Source organism: Callithrix jacchus, chromosome 4 (assembly GCF_049354715.1).
Source record: "Callithrix jacchus isolate 240 chromosome 4, calJac240_pri, whole genome shotgun sequence".
NCBI classification, from domain to species: Eukaryota; Metazoa; Chordata; class Mammalia; order Primates; family Cebidae; genus Callithrix; species Callithrix jacchus.
The window spans coordinates 18,405,199-18,427,730 of record NC_133505.1 but is presented as its reverse complement, the minus strand read 5'-3'; the positions used below and the strand labels follow the sequence as shown (position 1 = coordinate 18,427,730).

Genomic DNA, 22,532 nt, shown 5'->3' with positions numbered 1-22,532 from the left:
GGTGGCAGCCAGTCGTGAGAGGGTGAGAGGGGAAAGGTTCTCAAGTCCTGGGAGATGAGGGACAGGAAAGGATTCACACCTCCTAAGGAGGAGGGAGAAAGGGGGGCTAGATATTAAAAAAGAAAATGCTCCAAGTTTTATAAGACTTTTCCCACACTTGCACCCGTTAACTCTCTCTATTCAGAGTTAAATAAAAATTGTGAACAGAAGTACTCCAAAATCTGTTTTGTCACAGGTGAGAAAATGCACAGCTTTGTAGAGACTATTTCCAAGATGGTAATATTTATAATTTATGGAGTGCATATTAAGTGTCTTATGCTAAACTCTGAGGCTATAACTCAGGAAAATGAGATTTAGAGCTCAAGCATGCTACAGCCCAAAGGAAGACAGACAAGAACTTAGACAATTCCAAAATAGTCTCAAAGGGTGATTCTCTTACCGCAGTTCCATACACACTTCCACTGCATCCTAGAGTCTCTTCAAAATTAGGATAAAACATTTCTTGGTGCAGTGATTTTTTTTTTTTTTTTGAGATGGAGTCTTGCTCTGTCACCCAGGCTGGAGTGCAGTGGGGCCATCTTGCTTCACTTCGACCTCCACCCTGAGGGTTCAAGTGATTCTCCTGCCTCAGCCTCCTGAGTAGCTGGGATTACAGACATGCACCACCATGCCAGGCCAATATTTTTGTATTTTTAGTCAAGACAGGGTTTCACCATGTTGGCCAGGCTGGTCTCGAACTCCTTACTTCAAGTGATCCGCCCACCTTGGCTTCCCAAAGTGTTGGAATTACAGGCGTGAGCCACTGTGCCCGCCCAGGTGCAGTGATTTATTTAATGCCTATCTTCACTGATACTTTGTTAGCTTCAAAAGACAGGCCTTGTGTTGATCTGGTGGACTGCTACACCTTACCCTGGCAGGCACTTCATGAATAATCATTAAGTATATAAGTGATTGGGTAAACAAATGAATTCTAGAAAACAGGCAAACATGGAGTGTTGAGCCCCCAGTAACCAACCTGGGGGTCAGAGAGACTTTGGGGAAGAAGTGATATTTAAGCCAAAACCTGAAAAAGAAATGACATTTAGTCAGGTAAAGAAAGAGCAACTCTTTAAAAACTTGGAGGTAAGAGCGCTTGGGGCAGCCTGAGAATGCTGGAAAGTAAACTGCATGGCTGGAGCTGAGAGATGCTGCTCTGTCCACGGGCTCTTGTGCAAAGTAGAAACTTGTCATCTCAAGGTGAATAAATTGCAAAATAGCACCCCCTCTCTGGGATGATTGAGTCTCTCCGTTGTGCACCAAGAGGCTGAGGTCAGCCTCTACATGAACCCCTTGTTAGGGAGCCCTCCTCTAGGATGCCACCTGCACAGGCATGCCCAGAAGACTTGGGAGGAGGAAGGAGGGTGCCGAGAGCTGAGCTAGACTCAAAAACAGCTTTTATGGCGCTCTAAGGAGTTTGAACTTTGCTCTATGGACAGTGATGCACTTTTAAAGAACTTTAACCTAACAGTGACTCTCTTACAGAAGTTTATTCAACAGACTTTTCTTGTGCTCCTGCTTATGCAAGAGGCACACCAGTAAATGCGGTTCTAGGGGTACACACAGTGAGGAAAAGGGACACAGTACCTGTCCTGGTGGAATTTACGCTTTACTAGTGAAAGAATGTGTGCTGGGGGACTCGTAAGAGACAGGAACACCATGAAAGCAACTTGAACTAGAGGGAGAAGCTGTTAAACAATCCTGCAAGGTCAACATGGTATTCTATTTTACAGATAAGGAAACTGAAGGTAGGGAGGTTTAAGTAACTTATCCGAGACTACGCATGTGAGTTTCAAATGCATTTTGGTGTGATTTCAAATCTCATATCCTTGCACTACAGAGACAAGAACAAAAAGCGGAATAATATGTTTTTACATAAAATTGAAACATGAATATAGAAAAGATGTATCATTACATTTACACACACACACACACACACACACACACACCCCAATCTTCCTTCCCACTCGCCCATGCACATACAACCTACTGAAATAAAACCTGACCATCCTTACTCTTCAGAAAATACAGTCTGGAAAATGTTTGTCAGGACATGGCCAGTGGCTTAGCTTTAATCCCTATGTGGGCCTATTCAAACTGGTTAATTCTTTCCTGGAGAAAACCATTCTGTAATTGCAGCCCTTGTCTCTTAATTTAGCAGAGCCTCTTACAGGTGGATGCCATTCATGGGGTCCCACAGCTGTAAAAAGCCAGTATGACTACCTATTTCAGAACTCTTAAGATCAGGAAAGCAATTTTGTAAATTAATGTCTGTTATCTCTCCTTTGTGTGTGTGTGTGTGTGTGTGTGTGTGTGATGGAGTTTTGCTCTTGTTGCCCAGGCTGAAGTGCAGGGGCTTGATCTCGGCTCATTACAACCTCTGTCTCCCGGGCTCAAGCAATTCTCCTGCTTCAGCCTCCTGAGTAGCTGGGATTACAGGCATGCACCATCATGCCGGCTAATTTATATATTTTTAGTAGAGACAGGGTTTTACCATGTTGGCCAAGATGTTCTCAATCTCCTCACCTTGTGATCCTCCTGCCTCGGTCCCCCAAAGTGCTGAGATTACAGGTATGTGCCACTGTGCCCGGCTATCTCTCCTCTTTTTTTTAAAGCTGTTAGGGGTAGAAACTCCAAGTTCCAAAATTTCATCACCCTGACTAATAAAATGCCCCTTCCCCTCTTTCAAATACAATCAGGCCTGCTTTAGGGGAGGATTGTCTCCTTTTCATTCCAGCCTTGTTACTATGTAAGTGTAATTATATTTTAATAAAAACTAGATTTATAGCCAAACAATAAGCCATGAGATTAAACAGCTCAGGATTGGCTGTGAACTTTCAGCCATCGAACCCTGGCCCTCTTGCCTCCCTGCAGCACTAACCTTCTGCCAGGAGTGGGTGATTGAACACCACTAACCCTCAAGGGCTCCTGGGAGCTGCAATTTTTGCTTAGCATTTTAATTTTAAAGACCAGTGTTCCATCAACACTACAATTCAACGAATCAAAAGTCAAATCTGTACTTAACAGGAAAAGGTAAAAGCATCAAATTAAAGGAATGAAACAAATTTGAAAACTGATGGAAAAGGAAAGTCATATGTAGTAAAATCCACTCACGACATGTTTCCTTATTTTTCCCATATGCATTTGCTACCCAACTTTGACTATTAAACATTATTTTTTTTCTTCTGCTAAAACTAAATAGTAAATTGACTTCTAGATTCTTCTGGGGTTGTGCTCTGAACAGAAACAAAATGGAAATATTTCAGTAGCTTTTTAGACAATCGTTTAAAAAAAAACACATGGCTATCTGCAGAATTGTAGGTTAAAGCTATAAATTTTGTTTATTAAACAGAGAGGAATTGGTGAAACTGAAAGACACTAACTCTGATATTTTCTTGAAATAATATTCTTGTCTGATTTATTTTATTAGTTGAGTAAAAACTAATCACTCAAGTTACATATAAATGGTAATTCTTCTTTATAATAAGCTTTCATCTCTTATGTAAATGTAATGTGTTCAGTGATAAAAGTGGATGGAGTCACCTAATTGTCATTTCCCAAGGGAGGTAAACTTTATTGTCTTAGTCTCTTGGCTATTACCCAGTTAAACAAATTTTGTAAAAAAACAAAAAACAATAGACTTAAAACCACAAAGACCTCTTTAGTATTTGGATTAAATAAAAGAAAGGGTAAAATGTTGACATTTTCCCAGGAGACAGCAGTTCTTCACATTTTTATATAATCTCTTAATATGAAGCATATAATGTATATATTTTAACTACATGTTTTATGTTTTATTAGATAAAATTATAAACTTTATCATATTATAATTTTATCTAATAAAATATATAATTAGAATATACATATTATATGGTAACTAACATTATAGTCTCTAACAATACATATATCTGATTAGATCACCATATGAGAAGTCTGTTCGTATTTTCAGATTTTGGGCTTATTTTCTTTCACCAGGTAATAAAAGGTCCAGTATCAAATAAATAAGGGTCATATGATTCCCAGATGACATGACCAGGGTACTCATAAAATTCAGAGGAGCTGAGTCAGATCATCTCAAGAGGATGAATGCAGTGCTCCTCCAAATTCAGTAACTTGTGGAATGTAGCAATCTTGTATTTTCTGTGAGCCAAGCAGCCTGATGCTGTCAAGCTCATCTTTCATTTCCTCTGCCTTTCGCAAGTGTTACTGTTTTCATTATTAGAAGGAAAAAATGCATAAATGTCTTAGTTAAGATGAAATTGCCTATATTAAAATGAAGTTGATCCTAAATGATTCTTTCACTCAAAGTATTAATAGACTAAAGGAAAATGTTTCAAGCTACGAATTAGTGGTATAGTTTATGAACGGTAGCTGTTGTGATTCATTTATATGCCTTTTGGTTACCTTATAATGAAAGGTTGTTGGATACAGCCTTTGCAATGAGAAAATCAACACAAGGCTCTTGAAAAGGCGACTGGCAAACTTTCTTTTATTTTTTTGTACTCATTAGTAGAAAGAGGGGGCAGGTCACTTTCAGAAGGATTAAAAGGTCAAAAAACTTGGTGAAGGGATGTCTACACAAGCATTTAGAAAGCTGTTATCAGAGGATCAGCTAGAAAACAATCTTAGAGCTAATCCTTTGGCTGGATCCAAAGAAAACTGGCAGGTTTGAGTTTTCTCTTTTTTCTCTTTGTTTCCCTTTACAGGGGCTACTTCCCACAAAAAGCCTTTCAGTTGCCTTCATTCTGAGTTATAAGACTCAAGTTTTTTTCAGCTCTTTTATTCTGTTTCCAAGCCTAGCCCTTACTATCTCTGTCCTGCCTTTTCCTGATCGCTTCCATTTTGCTCGTTTTTTATCAGAGGTTCCCCCTAAAGCCCTCTTAGCATCCCCTACAGCCTAAATGTTCATGGATGGAAAACTGAGGGAAAAACAAGACTGACATACAGAATTCTAACATTAAAGAAGACGAAATTATCTAGTTTACCCTCCTTCCTCCTCCACCCTTTTACAGGTGAACAGAATTCATGAAATTGCCCAAGGTCACATCCAGGTGGCAACTGCACCAGAACCAGAGGTGTCTTAATAATAACTGCAAATTGGTTGCAAAGTCCTTGGGACAATCCATGCTGCTCTCCCTATCTAAGGCTCCGGTGGTTTTATACAGAGCTAACCACATGGGCAAGATTGCTGTTGGTGATTTGTGTGATGCCAACTCACTGAGACCCAGTGGCATCACATTGGCATGTTGAAAATAAAAAGGGGTGGCATCTGCTTTACATACGGAGCCTCATGACCTATAGTCATGTCTGGAGGCATCAGTCACTGGACTACGAAGGGGAAGTGGGGTTTGAACTACCTTGGGGTTGATGTCCCAAGAACACCCTGCTTCTGCTCCTCCTCCCTGCACTCTTTGAACTGCTGCTCATGGGAGCCTGAGTAATACAGAAATTGGAGGACAACCGCACAGCACAAGTGTAGGTTTGACAGGCGTTTACATAATGCTCTAGAAGAAGCAACCAAATAAAGGCTTTAGCTTTGCTGGGGCTCTCCCCATGCCCCTTACCTGCCAAATCCTCCTTTTGCAACTCACGCTTCTTGGTCTTTAGTCACAGATCCAGGAGCCCACCTGTACATCTGTATCAGGGTTAGGAAACTGGATCTTGTTGACGATGTTGAATGTACTTTGCTATTCACTATTTTTGTGGTTGGAAAAGCCTCCTAATATCAAACTTTAGAATCAAGCACCACCTTGTGGTCTGATGCATTTATTAAAGTGGCACAATTTGAGAGCTGCAACTGGAAATGCTCCCTCAGCTGGTGGTAGAAAGTGAGGATCTGAAAACTGACTCCCAGGTGTCTAGCTGGAAGCAAGAACCCCCAGGGTGTCTTTCCGCTAATTCTCTGGGTTCTCAGACCAGGTAACAATGGCACCCCCTTTCCGGGGGTGAGTCCCACGTTCCTGACAGTAACGCACTATGCTAGACATGTATGGTAAGTAGCCAATGTAATCCTTTCAAAACCACAGGGAAATGTTCTTATTACTTCAAATTTAAGTGAGGAAACTGAGGCTGAGGTCACTTAGTGGTCCAGTCATAGATAAACGGCAGAGCTTTGATTGACTTGGAAGTCAGGTCTTTCTGAAACAAAAGACTCTGCTGTTAAACACTGCTCTTCTGACCTCTAAGGCTAAGACCAAGCCCAATGTCCACTTCAGGTTCTTCTGGGGGATTTTGGCTCTGGGCTCCAAACCAAACCAGAGCTGCTAGAATCCTACCTGGAATTCACTCAAGGTGCTGGAAGCAACCTGTTCTCCAAGGTTACACTGATCAGGAAGGTTTGCATTCAGAGATGGGGACTTCATTGGTGTCCATGGACCTCCTGAGATAGCCAGAGTTTAGGAATAATTTTGGCTTTTGAGGACAGGCCAGACAGCAAGCGACCAGACTCTAAATCACTCATGAAGAAACAAAACCAGAAATAGTTAGGTGGCAAATATTCACTGGGACAATTACAGTGCTTCCTGAACAGTGCTTCAGTTATTCTTTAAAAAGGATGATTTTATCACGTACATTGTTTTAAGGGGAGGACTGGAGTATCTGCTTGACTGGTCTACAAGGTTAGCAAGTAATAGTAATGTGGGCCAAGTCATGGTGGAAGGGAGATCTCGCCCCTGCTCTTCCTCCAGTGATATTGTAAGTGTCCATGGGTAAATCACTTCTTTGTCTCTGGGTTTGCATTTTATCATTTGTAGAATCAGGGTTGGATTTCTCTAGGAGGTAGATGGTTCTAAAGTACAATGCAACTGTATGGAAACTGTGAGGCAGCAAACTCAGCTTTCTCCATTTCCTTAGAAAGTCCGTCCTGCTCAGACTTCCTTCCTATTCTCAACTGAATCTGCTGCTAATTTTGGTAACACAATGACTTGTACATAGTGATGTTTAATAACATCTCTAAGGACAACGATATAGGGGAACATGTGCTTCTCTGTTTTTCCAAAGTAGACAAATCCACATAGTTCATGACTCCCTGACTTTCCATACACCAGAAACAGATACAAAAAGTACCATCAGAAGAGGAAGCACTGTCACGGGCGGTCTTTCCTTGAATGGCTAGAATGTAGTGCCAAGACAGTGCCTGTTTGTTTCAAAGCCTCTCCCATTCTGCTTTCTTCCTGTGCTTTCACTCTGAATTTCTTCCTTGAGATCTCTATTTGTCAAGCTATTCTTTTAACAGATAATCTGTACTAGAGTAGACTCTAAAACAGAGCTGTCCAACAGAACTTTCTGCAATGTAGAAAATAATGTTTGTGCCGGTCATGGTGGCTCACACCTGTAATCCCAGCACTTTGAGAGGCTGAGGCGGGTGTATCACCTGAGGTCAGGAGTTTGAGATGAGCCTGGACAACCTGGTGAAACCCTGTCTCTACCAAAAATACAAAAATTAACTGGGCGTGGTGACATGCGCCTATAATCCCAGCTGCTCTGGAGACTGAGGCAGGAGAATCACTTGAACCCAGGAGGCGGAGGTTGCAGTGAGCCAAGATTGTGACAGAGCGAGACTCTGTCTTAAAAAAAAACAGAAAAAGAAAATGCTATTTGTGCTCTGCAATGGCCGTAGGTGGCTACTGAGCATTGGAAATGTGGCCAGTAAGACTGATGGACCAAGGGTTTAATTTTATTTAATTTTCATTAACTTAAATTTAAATAGCCACATGTGACTGGTGTCTTCCATACTGAACAGTGTAGCTCTGCAATATTGCCATCACACAGACTTTTGTTGCAGACATACTGGTTTCTCTGAGACACAAAGCATACATCATAACAGAGCTATCCTGATACTGGCTTTACAAGCAGACTTTCAAAAAATTGTTTCTCAATGTTTTTCTTGTATACAAGACTTCATAACAATAACAGTATTTTGAAAATGTATTTTATGTTTGAGATGACTGAATTGGTTCTTGGCTTATTCAACTGAATAGTTGAAAAGGAATCCCTGTTTCATTCCACAGGAATAAAACTTACTCCTTGGTTGCAAGTAAAAAGAAAAGTATTATCTCACTTCAGAGATTTTTCCATTCAATAAAGGAATAAATTTGAATGTACATCTTCTAATACCTCCCAGTGAAGGAGTAATTTTGATGCCAAATAAATTTTTTTTTTTCTTAAACTGTGTCTCACTCTGTCACCCAGGCAGGAGTGCAGTGGCATGATATTGGCTCACTGCAACCTTTGCCTCCCAGGTTCAAATGATTGTCCTGCCTCAGCCTCCCCAGTAGCTGGGAATACAGGTGTGTGCCACCACACCTGGCTAATTTTTTTGTATTTTTAGTAGAGAATGGGGTTCCACCATGTTGACGGTGTTGGTCTCAAACTCCCGACCTCAGGTGATCCACCTGCCTTGGCTTCCCAAACTGCTGCGATGAGGGCATGGGCCACCATGCCCAGCCCTGATGCCAAACAATTAATAATAAAAGTAGATTTTCACTTTAAGAAGGGATCTTTATATATAAATTCACTTTCCTAAAATATTCGATATGGAAGATGAAATTAGGGGAAAAACTGTCAGAATTCTAAATGCTCTATTATAAAACTCCTATCCTGAGTAAGCTTTAGTGACAGTCCCAGTGTGCTTCTTTAATTAGGCTAGTATTTCTTAACTGGAACAAAGATGGAGAAAACCTTTTATCCTCAAAGAATATAAAGAGGTTGTCAGGGAGGAGACAGTCCTGAGAAAGTGATACCTAGGCTGGAAGAGAAGACCAAAAAGTCTTATGAAATTGTAAACTTACAAACTTTTTATGAATTTGTTAAATTTAGACAAATGCATGGATGCTTGCATGAGAAAGGATATTGCTGTACTGCTATATTTTAGAATTTATGAGGGATATCCAGTAAACAAGAGATTCTGACTTTGCTCTGGAATGAAAGAGTGGAACTCCTAGTGTCGTTCCTCATATTCTGCTGAATGACTGAGGTTTTGATCCTGGGACCATATGATGATCTGCTGCTCCACGACTGCCTGTACTTTATAATGATGCTATACAGACACTGATGTCCCGTTGGATCCGAGCTCTAGTTGAAGAATGTTTCATGTACTTCTATTCTTGGTGCAGAAAGTTGTCTCTATTATAGAAAGTGACTTAACACTCCCAAACTGCATTGTTGGAGAATGGACATTTCTCATGTGCTCAAAGGTTAATACATGGAAATCAATCTAGACCCATAAAAAAGGAAAACCCGGCTCGGTGTGGTGGCTCATACCTGTGATACCAGCACTTTGGGAGGCCAAGGCAGGTGGATCACGAGGTCAGGAGTTCAAGACCATCCTGGCCAAGATGGTGAAACCAAGTGTTTACTAAAATACAAAAATTAGCCAGGTGTGGTGGTGGGTGCCTGTAATCTCAGCTACTCAGAAGGCTGGGCAGAGAATTGCTCGAACCTGGGAGGCAGAGGTTGCAGCGAGTTGAGATCACGCCACTGCATTCCACATTCTGGGTGAAAGAGCACCATAGCCTGGGTGAAAGAGCAAGACTCTGTCTCAAAAACAAAACAAAATAAAACAAAAACCCCAAAGTGCTACAGAAAACCAATTTAAGTCCATGTTTCTTCTCTTCTTCCTCCTCCTACTCCTCTCCTCCTTCTCCTTCTTCTTCTTCTTCCTCTTCTTTTTTGAGAGACAGAGTCTCACTCTGTTGCCAGGCTGGAGTACAGTGGCACAATCTCAGCTTACTGCAACCTCTACCTCCTGAGTTCAAGCGATTTTCCTGCCTCAGCCTCCTGTGCGTGCCCCCATGCTCAGCTAATTTTTGGTATTTTTAGTATAGACGGTGTTTCACCACGTCGACTAGGTTGGTCTCGATCTCCTGACCTTGTGGTCCTCTCATCTCGGCCTCCCAAAGTGCTGGGATTATAGGCGTGAGCCACCATGCCCAGCCTCATGCTTCTATTTCTTTGTGATTTGGTTTTCACGAGAGTTTGGGTTTGAGGAGATGTAGCAGTTCCTCTGGGGTATGATAGCATATTTGTGCTATGATAAGTCCTGTCCCTGTACCAGTGGAATCATTTCTCAAGTCCTGTGTCATGGGGGAAGTGAAGGTCTCCCCGGCCCTCTCTAATCCCACTTAAGTGTCTACAGAAGAGGGGCTAGCACCATAGGACAGGAAGTGCCACAGACTCAGTGACCTCTGTGCCAGGAGGAGCATTTGTCAGAGAACCAGCCGTGAACATACACAGAGGCGGAGGGGAAGCACTTTCCGGTGTTAACTAATACAACCCTCAGATTGCCAGCTGTCCTCACTTAGACCCACAGCTGATGCAGCTGTGGTTAAAGCAGGGACATTTAGTTCTTGTAGAAAGAGAGATGCAGAATTCTTCCCTTGCAATCACAAGCTGATACAAGAAAATCAGCATTGTAGCCACAAAATCGAAATCAAACAGGAAAATGAAAGAACAGGACCCAGCCAGGCTGTGCAACAAGGCATTGCCTTTAGCTCCTCTTGACCAAAGGCATCCCAATTTCCCAGTGAAGATGAAATAGAAATTACATGAGGACCATACTGTTGATTATTTCTAGATCGGTGTCTAAATATATACAGCACTGAAGCCAATTGTTTGAAAAACTGCATGTATTATATCAGTTGGGTGAGTTTAGCCCTTCTCAATGGATCTTTTAGTTACTGGAATAAAATTCCAACTTATAGAAACTTCTTCAGTATAAATTAGGCAGACGTTCAGCAAGGCCTGTGAATACTCAGTTCCTAGCACACAGTGGGCCTCATTCTATATTGACCGAAGAGCCTCAATTCTGGGTTCTGTGACAATTTTGGGCCCAGAGTAGGCAAATGAGATAAGCAGCATTGCGTGCAGAATGTTGCCTCAGTTCTCTGTGTTCCTCTCTATCTGTCATGTACATTACGCTCTCTATAGTAACTGTCCACCTCCATAAACCCATTTAAAAATACACATATTAACATAATAGGATTGCTAATTATATTTGAATGTTCTTGTTTCTTTTCTGACTCTATAATAAAGCATCAAAATGCTAGCTAGGTCATGGCCGCCTAGAAGAAAAACTACATTTTCTTGACTCCCCTTCTAGCAGATATGACTAAATGACTAAGCTTTGGTCAATGGATATAAACAAAAGAAATGTATATGGCTCCCAGAATGTATCTTTTAGGGATGGGGGTAGGCCCTTCTCCTGCCTCTTTTCTTATCCCACCCCCAATAACACAAATATGATGATGGCTTAAGCTAGAAGAACCATTTTGGACCATCAAGTAAAAATCTGTTGAAAATAGAGGGAACAGGCCTGGTGCAGTGGCTCGTGCCTATAATCCCAGCACTCTGGAGGCTGAGGCAAGAAAATTGCTTGAGCCCAGGAGTTTGAGAACAGCTTGAGCATCATAGGGAGACCTGGTCTATACAGAAAATGCAAAAATTAACTGGGCATGGTGGTGTTTGCCTGTGGTCCAAGATACTCAGGAAGCTAAGGTGGTAGAACCACTTGAGCCCAGGAGGCAGAGGTTGTAGTGAGCCAAGATTGCAACATGGCACTCCAGCTTGGGTGATAGAGTGAAACTCTGTCTCAAAACAAACAAACAAACAAAAAACCACGACAAGCAAAAAGAAAGAAAATCAGCATGATAAAAGTCTAGGTTGAGAGAGAGAGAGGATTTGGTGGAACACAGATGTTATAAAATAAAAGCAAAGATATTATGGATAAAACCCATCTTCAGACATCGTTCTGACTGCTTATAGGCAGAATTGGTTGAATTCAAATAGACCACATGCCATGAAGTTTTGTACTGACAAAGAGACCAGCAGTCTAGCCTGCAAAAGCCTTTGACCACCTTTCCCAGACAGCACTAGCAGGAAGACTGTGAAAGCTGTAAAGCCTTCAGGAAAGGTGAACACTTGGGAGTATGATGAGCAGGGGAACATTTCCTAAAGGGAGAGCAAAACCACAGGTGACAGTGAATGAAGAAGTCTTTCCCAGTGAGCAGATGAGAGTCCAGCAGACTCATGATTTTGTTTTCATTCTGCCCAGTGGGATCTGATAATTTTTAGAGATGAGTAACTATTTTGTGATTCTTACTTTTTGATTTTCTGAATGGGAGAAATGTTTGTTTATAGTTTGTCCCGTTCTTATTGCACTGGTAGGTGTGCTGTATTAGGTAACTTATAGTTTTTTGTAGGGTTCCTGAAAATGAGTAGTCATGCTCAGACCTGATAGACAGCATGGATTTAGAACCAGATGCATGAACTTGATGGAACTTTGGGATTCTTTCTCTGGGAGTAGAGGCATTGAGTGCATTTTAAACATGGAAATAAGAGTACACTGTGATACATGGGTGGCTAAAGGGGAGACATAGCTGTCCTTCAATATCTATTCTTCCTCAGGTTCTATGAAACTGAAAGAACCAAGGACTGGAAGTAGCAGTGGTGTTCAACTCCCAGGAAGTGTCTTTAATGGGAGATCATGTGGCTTTATCTGCCTCTTCTTTGCATCCTGCTGCCTGCATGCGGATGTGATGGCTGGTGCTGCTTCTGCTGTGTGCTGAGGGAGATGGAACATCAAGGTAGAAAGCCCTGGACTCTCTGAGCCTGGTGGAGCCATTATGCCAGCCCCAGATCACTTACATTCATGAGTGCAAATTTTTATCCCCTGAAAACCACTTTGATTTTGAATTTTCAGTCACTGTCAGCTGAACCCAATCCTAACTTCTCTTGGAAGACATTTACACTGTGGGAAGATTAGAACTCATTTTATAAGCAGGCATCTGTAGAGATCTTGGTGGGAGAGATGGCTCAAGGAGAGAAAAAGAGGGAGGCATTGGTACAATTGGGGTTTTCTAGGCCCAGCACTAGCTTCATAAAAATTATTTGCAAAAGAAGCATGGCTCTATGTTTTCGTCTGATGAGGTGGCCCATTGCTCTATGATAAGTGGAATATTGATGTAATTGCTCACCTGTTCTTTTGGAAACTAAACGTATTTAGAATTGAAGCCAGTTTATTCTTTTCTTCTCTTATTCATTTTCATAGGAGATGATCATATGAGTAACACTTTTTTGAAGACTCAATCATTGTTTCCAGTCTGTTGCATTCTCTAGCAGGTGGTTTATCTTAAGTAACTTTTGCAAATTACATTTACATACTTCTGCTACAAATTTAAACTCAATAAACCACATACAACAAGGGTGTGGTGGTGGGAATTTCTTTTGAAAGAGCCCAGCCCATGCTGTGCAGCCTGCCCCCATCTTTACTGCTTTCCCATAATAGGCTTGGGAGAAGGAAGTTAAACCACAGCCCCATTAGGTAATAGGCTATGCATTAATGCAATTTATCTGGAATGAGGAAGGAAGAGATCCAGCTTTGAAAGAATTTCCTCAACAGCATATTCCTCTTTGCTGCGAAGCGGTTGCACTTCAGGTGACACCCAGGAAGCAGCCTGGGAATCCCTTGACCATCTATACCAAAGACTGTCTGGAAGTGTGCAGTCTCTAGGGATTTTGAGGGTGTCACCCATTAGTTAGTGTGATTTTATCATCAGTTCTCTCTAGGCTAATTTCTAATGGGAATGGTCATGCTCTAAAGTGGTGGAGGGATTTGAATTCACCTGATTGCAAGGACTGGGTCTACCACCTAGTAATTGTGTGGACTAGAAGGTGGTGGAGTGAGTGGTGACCTCTGCAGGGTGTGACCTCTCAAGTCAACTGCTTGAGTCCCAACTCTGCCTCTGCTACTTTCTGACTTTGTAACACTTGCCCTGGGCAAGATATTTTACCTCTTTGTGCCTCGATCATTTCATCTATAAAATAGGTCTCTCTATGGACCTACCTTATAAGGTTGCTGTGAGTGACACACGCAAATGTGGTCATAAAGTATATCCCATGGTGTGCGGCGTAATTTATTTTTTGAGGGGAGATAGTGAGGTGCTAGTTAAACCCTGGGATGAGGCAGATCCTGGTTTGAATCTCAGCCTCGCTGCTCCCTGGCGAGGTGGCCTTGGATCTCTGTTTGCCTTGCCAGGTCACTCTGGCTTCTTCCTCCTCTGACCATGCTTTCACTACACTGACCTTTCCATTTCTCCAGCCCTTTCCATGGGGCTGGATATAATATTTCTTCTGGTTGGAATGCTCTCTTTAACCATTATAATTCTCGTGAAGGCTGTTTCTGTTCTCTAGACTGTGTTCAGGTCTCTGTGATATCTCTCGAGGAATTCTGTACCTACCCACCTGAGCACTTAGAATTGGGCTGGAGTATTCATTTGTATAATTGCAGTTGATCTTTGAACATCTTTAGGAATAGGGTCACCAACTCTCTTTGCAGTAAAAAATCCACAGGTAACTTTTGATTTACCAGAAACATAACTAGTAATAACTGCTGTTGACCAAAAGCCTTAGTGATAGCATAAACAGGTGATTAATACCCATTTTGTATGTTCTAGGTATATTACTGTATTCTTATAAGCTAAAGAAAAGAAAATGTCATTTTAAAAATCATCAAGAAGAGAAAATATATTTGCAATTCAGTGAATGAAAGTGGATCATGATAAAGGGCTTCATCTGCCATGTCTTCACATTGAGTAGGCTGAAGAAGAAGAAGAGGAGGAGGAGGAAGAAGAGGAGGGGCTGGTCTTGCTGTCTCCTGAGTAGCAGAGGCCGAAGAGGTGGAAGGGGAGGCAGGAAAGGCCGGCACACTGGGAATAACTATTATTGATGAAAATCCTTGTGTAGGTACATCTGCATAGTTCAACCCATGTTGTTCAAGGGTCAACTATATTCCTATCTGTACTCAGAACTGTGAGTTCCAACAAGGGTTAACAAGTCCTGCGTCTGTCAACCCAATGTCTATAGTAGTGCCTGGCTCAGAGGGGACACAACAAATACCTGAATGCTGAATTAATACATACATAAACAAAATGAGTGTGAGAAGAATTTCCTTTTCTGATGGTCTTATAAACTATGAGCTACTTGAAGACAGATCACATTCCATTTATTGTTATATCCCCAAAAGCCTACAGTGAACAGGAACTTATGTATTTGTTATGTGAAGGAGTAAAATGTATAATGATTCCAATTTAATTCACTAAAATGTAACATTCTGTTTTGAAAATTAATAAAATTTCTTTAGGAAAGCTTTTGTTGGATATAACCTAATTTATATGAATATTCTTTTTTTATTTGTCAATTGAGAAGGTAGTTGCTTATGACGGAAACTCTCTCTCTTTATGTTACAGATGTCAGCTCATTGCAGAATATAAGCTAAGACTTGTAGCACAGTCATTCTGAAAGTTTTTGTTCTCAGAATTCATTTACCCTTTAGAAAGTATTGAGGATCCCAGTAAGCTTTCATTTATGTGGGTTATATTTACTATATCAAAGAATATATTTACTATATCAAAGAAATATTTTTAAAAACATTTAAAATATTTGTTTAAAACAACAATAAACTCAACACAAATTAAATAAATTAACTAATTTTAATAAAATCAATTATATTTTCCTTGTGGATCTTTTGCCCATGCATGATTTTGCCAGGTAACGCATCAATTATTTGGAAAATATTAATTCATTGAGTGAATTTTTGAACTTTCCAAGGCTGGCTATACAATATTTTTTAAAAATCTCATTTGTTAATATCATTGATCTCAATAGAAAAGTCTTTGAGGCATTGAGAAGCAGTCAGGCTTACACAGCAGATACAATTTCACCAAAATTTAAAGTTTTGCTTGAAGGTTCCAAGGTTATTTTCAGCTACAAATAATGTTTGTCATTCTTTTTTTTTTTGAAGTGACAGTCTCTCTATTTAGTCTCAAGGAAAAGTCAGTCAAATAACCAAGTCTGAATAGCAATAGTTTGCAGTCAGCTGTCTTTTAAGGAAAAAATAGTTCCAAGAAAAAATAGGCTATTTCAGTCTACAACTCATAGCAACTGTGTAAGTGTCAGAGTAGATTATAAGTGCTTCGTGCTCATGGTGATGGCAAATGTCAACATAAAGAAGGCAAATAACATCTTAATATGATTTTTTTAAAAAGTTTTGATCTTATGGTCCTGCAAAAGGATCTCAGAGAAGCCAAAGACCACACTTTGAAATTTGCTGCTCTAGGGTTTTCTAATACTAAATTCCAAGACTCATCGACCCCACATAGATGACATTTACAATAATATGGCTTTTAATTAAGCAACTTTTCCTACATCCTCTACCCTATCAGAAACAGATAAACCACGGGCAAAATGTTACAAAAGACTGTGATAACTGAGTTTAAGATTAATGTACAGGAAATATTTTACCAATACCACCCGTAATTATTAGTGTAAAGAAGTCACAAAATGTCTTTTAAAAAATTCTACCCTGAAAACATTTCAGAATTTAAGAAGTGGCAATGATTAAATAAATGGCTACAAACTCCAGTCTGAATGCATTTTCAGCAGCTATTTCCCTAAACATTTATCATGTATTATGTTATTTTAACACATCTCTGTGATATGGTTACATGGGACTTGATATCATCTCCATTTTAGAGATGAAGAAACTGAGAAGAAAATGACTTTATTCACCCACCATCACTGAGGAAACTGGAGGTGGAACTGGGTAGCCTTCCTGATAAATAGTTCAATGCCTTTTCTTTTTCTCTCTGTGGAATCACCTGGCCAGCCAGACTCAGCACACGTTTCATTTCAATAAACAGAATATTCCAGTGAGCCCAGTGACTCTGGAAATCCCTAAAGTGGAGTGTTCCAAATAGCTGAAAACCTGTGGGGAAAGTGTGACCTCTGTGTGCCTTTTCAGCTTCTACTTCTGCTAAGCGGTGGAAATTCATAGAAAGGAAGAAATTCTTTCAGCCTGGGTTATATCACTTGGTAAATTTAGAATTCCAGATTATAGAAACACCCTCAGATGACCAAGCCCTCCACCCCTGATGTTCTGAATGCTCTCATTCTGAAAGCACAAATGCATTTTTCCTTCCCCTTTGGAACCAGAGGGTAAACTTGGCCAAGGAGCCTGCCGGCCATTGGCCTGGTGTAAGTGAGTGGGGTGATTACTTGGAGATTTAGGCAGAAAGTGTTGAAGAGGAAGAGGATGTGGGTGGGCAGGGACAATCGGCTGAAGATAAGGGAAATATGATCTTCTTGTCTTGTTAAAGCAGAAAACAGTTCATATTTACTAGCTGTTTATAGGTAACAGAATCATCTCCATGTGTCACCAGCAAGTAATTGCCAACAATGCTGTTTTTAGGTGACCCATATTTTACCCCACAAAGGAAGAAGAAGATTCTTAAAGAAATTGCATACACTTCTGTTGTGTGTAGAGAAGAACAGCTGCTTTCCTCCCTCTTCCTAGCCATATGGCTCTTGAAAATGCTCTTAGCCTCTTCCTCTCATAATTTCCATCATGCCCTCCCTCTGCCCTTTAGATTGTAGCACAGGATTTAAATGGAAGGTGCAGGGGAAGTGTTTCTGAGTGGTCTGCCCAACCCAAGCCACCTGTGGACAAGGGGCAGCATCTGAGAGGCTTCCTTCCACAGCCACGTCTTAGGGTCCAAGAGACCACAAGAGCACCTGCGGCTCAGATGCATGCAATCACTTCTTAACACTTGAAAAAACTTGCCTGGGTGGAAAACCATTTTCCCAGACAGCAATCTGCTTAGGAGTTGCAATGACGTTGTCCTTCTGTGCCAAGAATATCAATCAGTTCAAAAGTCCCTCTCCTGAGAGCCACTGGCAAGGTCCTGGGCATGCACACACAGGCAGCATCTGTAACCCTGCTGCTTGGGGTTAGTGTGAATGTCAAGGCTGTATATTAGAATTAATTGTTCTGCCACTATCTGGTTTTCCTATCTCTTTTCCTCCTTTTATATAATCTTTTGGCTTTTTTTCCCCTCCCTTGAACTTGTTGTTTCCAGTTTTACTGTTCTTAGTTTAGCCTTGTGTCCCTTTGGGATGAAAGGAGGAAAAAACCCTGGATCAGAGAACCTAGGTCCCCGTAACACTGTCACCCGTTAGCCAATGTCACACCACTAACCTATCTCCACCTGTTTTCCATCTCAAACTAGAGAAAACAGTACATATGCTGATTGCTTTTTGAGATCCTTGTAAGAATCAATTGTTATTACGTAGCAGTATTGAACATATTTATTTGCTTTCATTGCAGTACCCAGAACACCAACTGGTGCATAGTGGGTGCTCAATCAACATTGGTTGAATGGATGACTATATTTGGAAATACTTTGTGAGATCACTATGCATGTTTTTATTACATGTTTCATGGATGATCTGGTAGCCTGCAGTGCTCTAGGCCTTGGCTCGTGTCATGTGTAAGCAGGCTGGCTCCCACCATGCCACAGCTTGCTGGGGATCTTTTTCCAGGCCACAACATCTACTTGGTTTCTGTGATTCCAATTCCTGTGTGGATCTGACTCACTACCTAGAAGGTTGCGCTAAGTGAACTTTGCTGTGTAAATGCTGTTGCTGGAGGGTGAATGTGGGTACCTAGAAATGCTGGTCTTATAAATGAGTAACATGTTTCTGTATAACATGGAATGACATGGATGCTGGCACTGAAAATCCTGTTAGTCTTGGAAATTTCAAGGGAGTTCCAGACCAGATCAAACAAGAGATGGTGGATAAGACCACTATTTGGCAAAGGACATTTAGAAGTATTCTAATGGATGATTTCTTTTTTTCCTTTTTTTTTTTTTGAGATGAAATCTCTCTCCAGGCTGTAGTGCAGTGGCTCGATCTCAGCTCACTGCAAACTCTGTCTCCCAGGTCAAGCGATTCTTGTACCTCAGTCTCCTAAGTAACTGGGATTACAGACATGTGCCGCCACGCCCAGCTAATTTTTATATTATTAGTAGAGACAGGATTTCACCATGTTGGCCAGGCTGGTCTCAATCTCCTGACCTCAGATGATCCGCCCACCTGGGCCTCCGGAAGTGCTACGGTTACAGGCATGAGCCACCACACCTGGCCACAATTACAGTTTTAATAACTGTTACAGCCTGTGAGGGGATCTCCTCCTAAATTCAACTTTTCTTATCCTAAGGTACTTAGGAACCCCTGTAACCCACTGTAACCACTCCTCTAAAAAGCTGGCACAGGGAACAAGACTGCTTGGCCAGTGCAGTAGCTCACGCCTGTAATCCCAGCACTTTAAGAGGCCAAGGCAGGAGGATTGTTTAAGCTCAGGAGTTTGAGACCAGCCTGGGCAACAAAGTGAGACTCCTATCTCTACAAAATATTTTTAAAAAAATTATCCATAGTGGTCCACACGTATAGTCCCAGCTACTTGGAAGGCTGAGGCGTTGGAAGAGTGCTTGAGTCCAGGAGGTCAAGACTGCAGTGAACGATGGTTGCATCACTGCACTCCAGGGTGGGCAACAGAGTGAGATCCTGTCAAACAAAACCAAACTAAGAACAAAGATTCCCCACCCCCTGAAATCCAAAAAAGACTGCCTGGCACCTGAACTCAAAATGTTTAGAACATTTTTCCTGACCCCCGACCTCTACCCTCCACAATGAGCCATCAACCTAATAACAAGAAAGAGCAAGAGGCCTGGGGTCCCTCTGCTGTAGCACAGTCCCAAGGCACATATCTATCTGTGACCCGGTTAAGCATGTATCTCCCTAGGAGACCAAGCACGGAAGCAAAACTGCAGACTTTCTCCCTATGAGCTCCTGCATGCACCGAGCGATGCTGGCTCAGGTTTCCTTGGGGCTGTGCCATGACAATATCCATTTTGAACCAACCAAGGTTTATAAAAAGCATTAATAACAATATAATAGAAGAACAGAATTAAATTATATAGTACTAGTAATCTCTGTAGAATTGTTTGCATCCTGGTACTCATATTGTCAAATAAAATAATCATTAAGAACCATATTTAATTTTCAGTTAATTAACTTTACTTAAGCTGTGACTATTTCAGGAGTAATGGTCCTGCTTGGAAATTCTTCACGTTTTGTACATTATCACCTCAAATGTCCATGAGGAGGTAAAACTACAATCATGTATAGCAGGCTCAATGACTTGTGTCAATATAATGAAGGGTATAAAACAGTAAGAGAAAAATGAGGAACCAAAAACACAATTTATATTGTTAATCTAACTTCAAAATAACAGACTTAACAAGCATGCTCTGAGAAAATAACCCTATATATCTCTGAGTCTATTTAAAAGCCTGCTGAAATGATTTCTGCAAACTGGCAATTGAAGCGGTTGAAGATGAAGGATTATTCCGATTTGCATAGTCTATAATGCCTAGGTGCAAATCTCTTCTTTGTATGTATATTACTAAAAAAAATTCCTAAACTCCATTTTGCTGGGCACAGAAGATTATTGACAAATTAAATGTGCCATTTCTGCATCTTGTGTAGCTTGTTGGGACAAGCAGGACCAGCCAGAAGTCCTTTTAAATTTAACAGGATTCATGGTGAGTTTATGCTGAATTAGCTAAATTTCTCTTTTACATGTTCCAGTGAGGGATTGTGGGGACACAAGCTAACAAAATAATGATTCTGACTGAGGAAATATCTATAGAATGGAATGTCAGTGAAGACAAGGACAATCAACAATAGCACATAGGATGAAGGATGCAAGTGACTTAGGAATTGTAAATAGACACTATTTTAATCATAGTTTCCAGTTGTGTTTGGAAAAAAATTATGACACAGCGTATTTTAAGAGCTTATAGTAGTGCCTGACACAACTATGCTTTATATAGTTATTTATTAAATAAATAAAACATATAAGATACCAAGATAAATCTAAAACCTTTAAAGTAAAATGATAATCCCTATAGAAATAAACACTGGTATACTGAGAATTTCTGTATGAAAAAGGTAAAACTTGATTTATTTAGTACATTTCTTCCATTTCAGAAGCAAAATACAAAGCAAACAAACATCTGAGGAAAATATTTCTTAGCAAATATGGTGGACAAATATACAAAAAGCTCTTACAAATCAATAAGAAAACTAATAAGACTTCTTGTTAAGTAAAGTACATAAACAGACATGACAAAATATGACATTCTGATAGATTTATGAAAATAATACTTTTATTCAAGGTCATACAGTTTTTAAAAATTGGTAAAGACTGCAAGTAATCTTCATATTTAAGAATATTGTTAAAATTTTAAAATCAAAAGTAAGGAGCTCATGGGTAAAAGGATCTTATATGAAAATCAAGCTTCTTGCCTTCTCCCTACTCTGAGTTCAATTCTCTGAAAGCAAGCACTTAACTTTGTTGCTTCTCATATTTATCTTCATATCTCTGAGTGACAAGCTTGAATTGCTTTTCCTATTTTATCAGTTTTATACCTTAGATATTGATTTCAGCAGTAACATGAAATTTCAGCTCTCAGCATACACCCTCCTCTTCTTCCCATTTTACTCATGTAATTATATCACTTTTTGAATCACTACATTTTTGTCATATGACCATGTAAATATCGTTCCCTGTGAAACTCACTAATGTTTAATGATTATATGTCTTTTACTGTTTTTTGCCCCCCATCCTTCTGGAGTTTCATATCGCCTTTATTTTTTTATAGCACCAATTGCCTTTATGATATTGTTTTTTTCAAACTCTTGATTATATCAGGTACGTAAGCAAATTATCTCCTGGACTTAGACCACTGATCCATAAAACTAGATCTTTTGGCTCCAATCTTGGCTACTCGCTCTGCAAAAATTTGTTGAAATGTTATATGAAAAGAGGGTGTGGTGAGACACTCAAACAGTACTGGTAGAGTATAAACTGTTACAACCACTCCAGAAAGCAAGTTGTCACTATGTGACAAAAGCTATAAACATTCCAATATTTTGACCCTATTTTTCACTTCTACAAATTGCTTCTAAGAAAATAATCAGAAATGCTATTCAGATTTATATGCAAAGATGATCGCTGTAATGATGTTTATGTGAAAAGGTGGAAGTAACTTGAGTGTCCAGTTATTTGTGAGTTGTTAAAAGGTTGTGGAGTACTCTGGATTCACTGAAATTCATTGGTAGAACACTTTTTGAAATCTGCTTCAGGGAAACACCTCAAGGAGAAAAGTAGCTATCTTCAAGCAACTAAAACTGAAGTACAATATGAGAACCATGTGATTCAAGCATCTGAGCCATGTTACACATATTGAGAAGTCCTCGGCAGAGCCGACAGAGTCTGCTTTTAAAGGAATCTGCAAATTGAAGGATACAAACAGGTATGCTCTGAAATCTCAAGTGTGGATTAATTGCTGTAGTGTGGCTGCTCACGCGGGCAACCCTATGTAGCATGCATGTCCCAGTTGGGAAACAGGGGCTTGATTTTTAAATTTAATGATGGTTGTGATGTTCCCAAGCAATGAGAAAGAGGACAGCTATGGATGAATGGGTGTAGGGGTTAGGCAAGGATGTGAAACTGACAAGGAGGGGAAGAGTATTCTTACACAAAGTCTGAATGTTCACACAGGGGATACAGAACACTTCCCCTAAGGCTAAGGTGC

General features: G+C 40.4%; 1 protein-coding gene across 9 annotated transcripts in view; it reads left to right on the top strand.

Annotated features, from left to right (window-relative positions):
• Positions 1 to 22,532, top strand: part of EDN1 (endothelin 1) — an 89,614-nt gene that overhangs the window by 37,926 nt on the left and 29,156 nt on the right. For 4 of the 9 annotated variants that reach the window (XM_054253702.2, XM_078368356.1, XM_035294914.3 and 1 more), the window contains exons 1-2: positions 18,343 to 18,523; positions 22,081 to 22,250. The gene's annotated coding sequence lies outside the window, so the exon portion shown is untranslated. Of the gene's footprint in view, positions 1 to 18,342; positions 18,524 to 20,418; positions 20,475 to 22,080; positions 22,251 to 22,532 lie in introns of those variants that run through there. The other 5 variants (XM_035294911.3, XM_078368351.1, XM_078368357.1 and 2 more) reach the window with 4 other exon arrangements.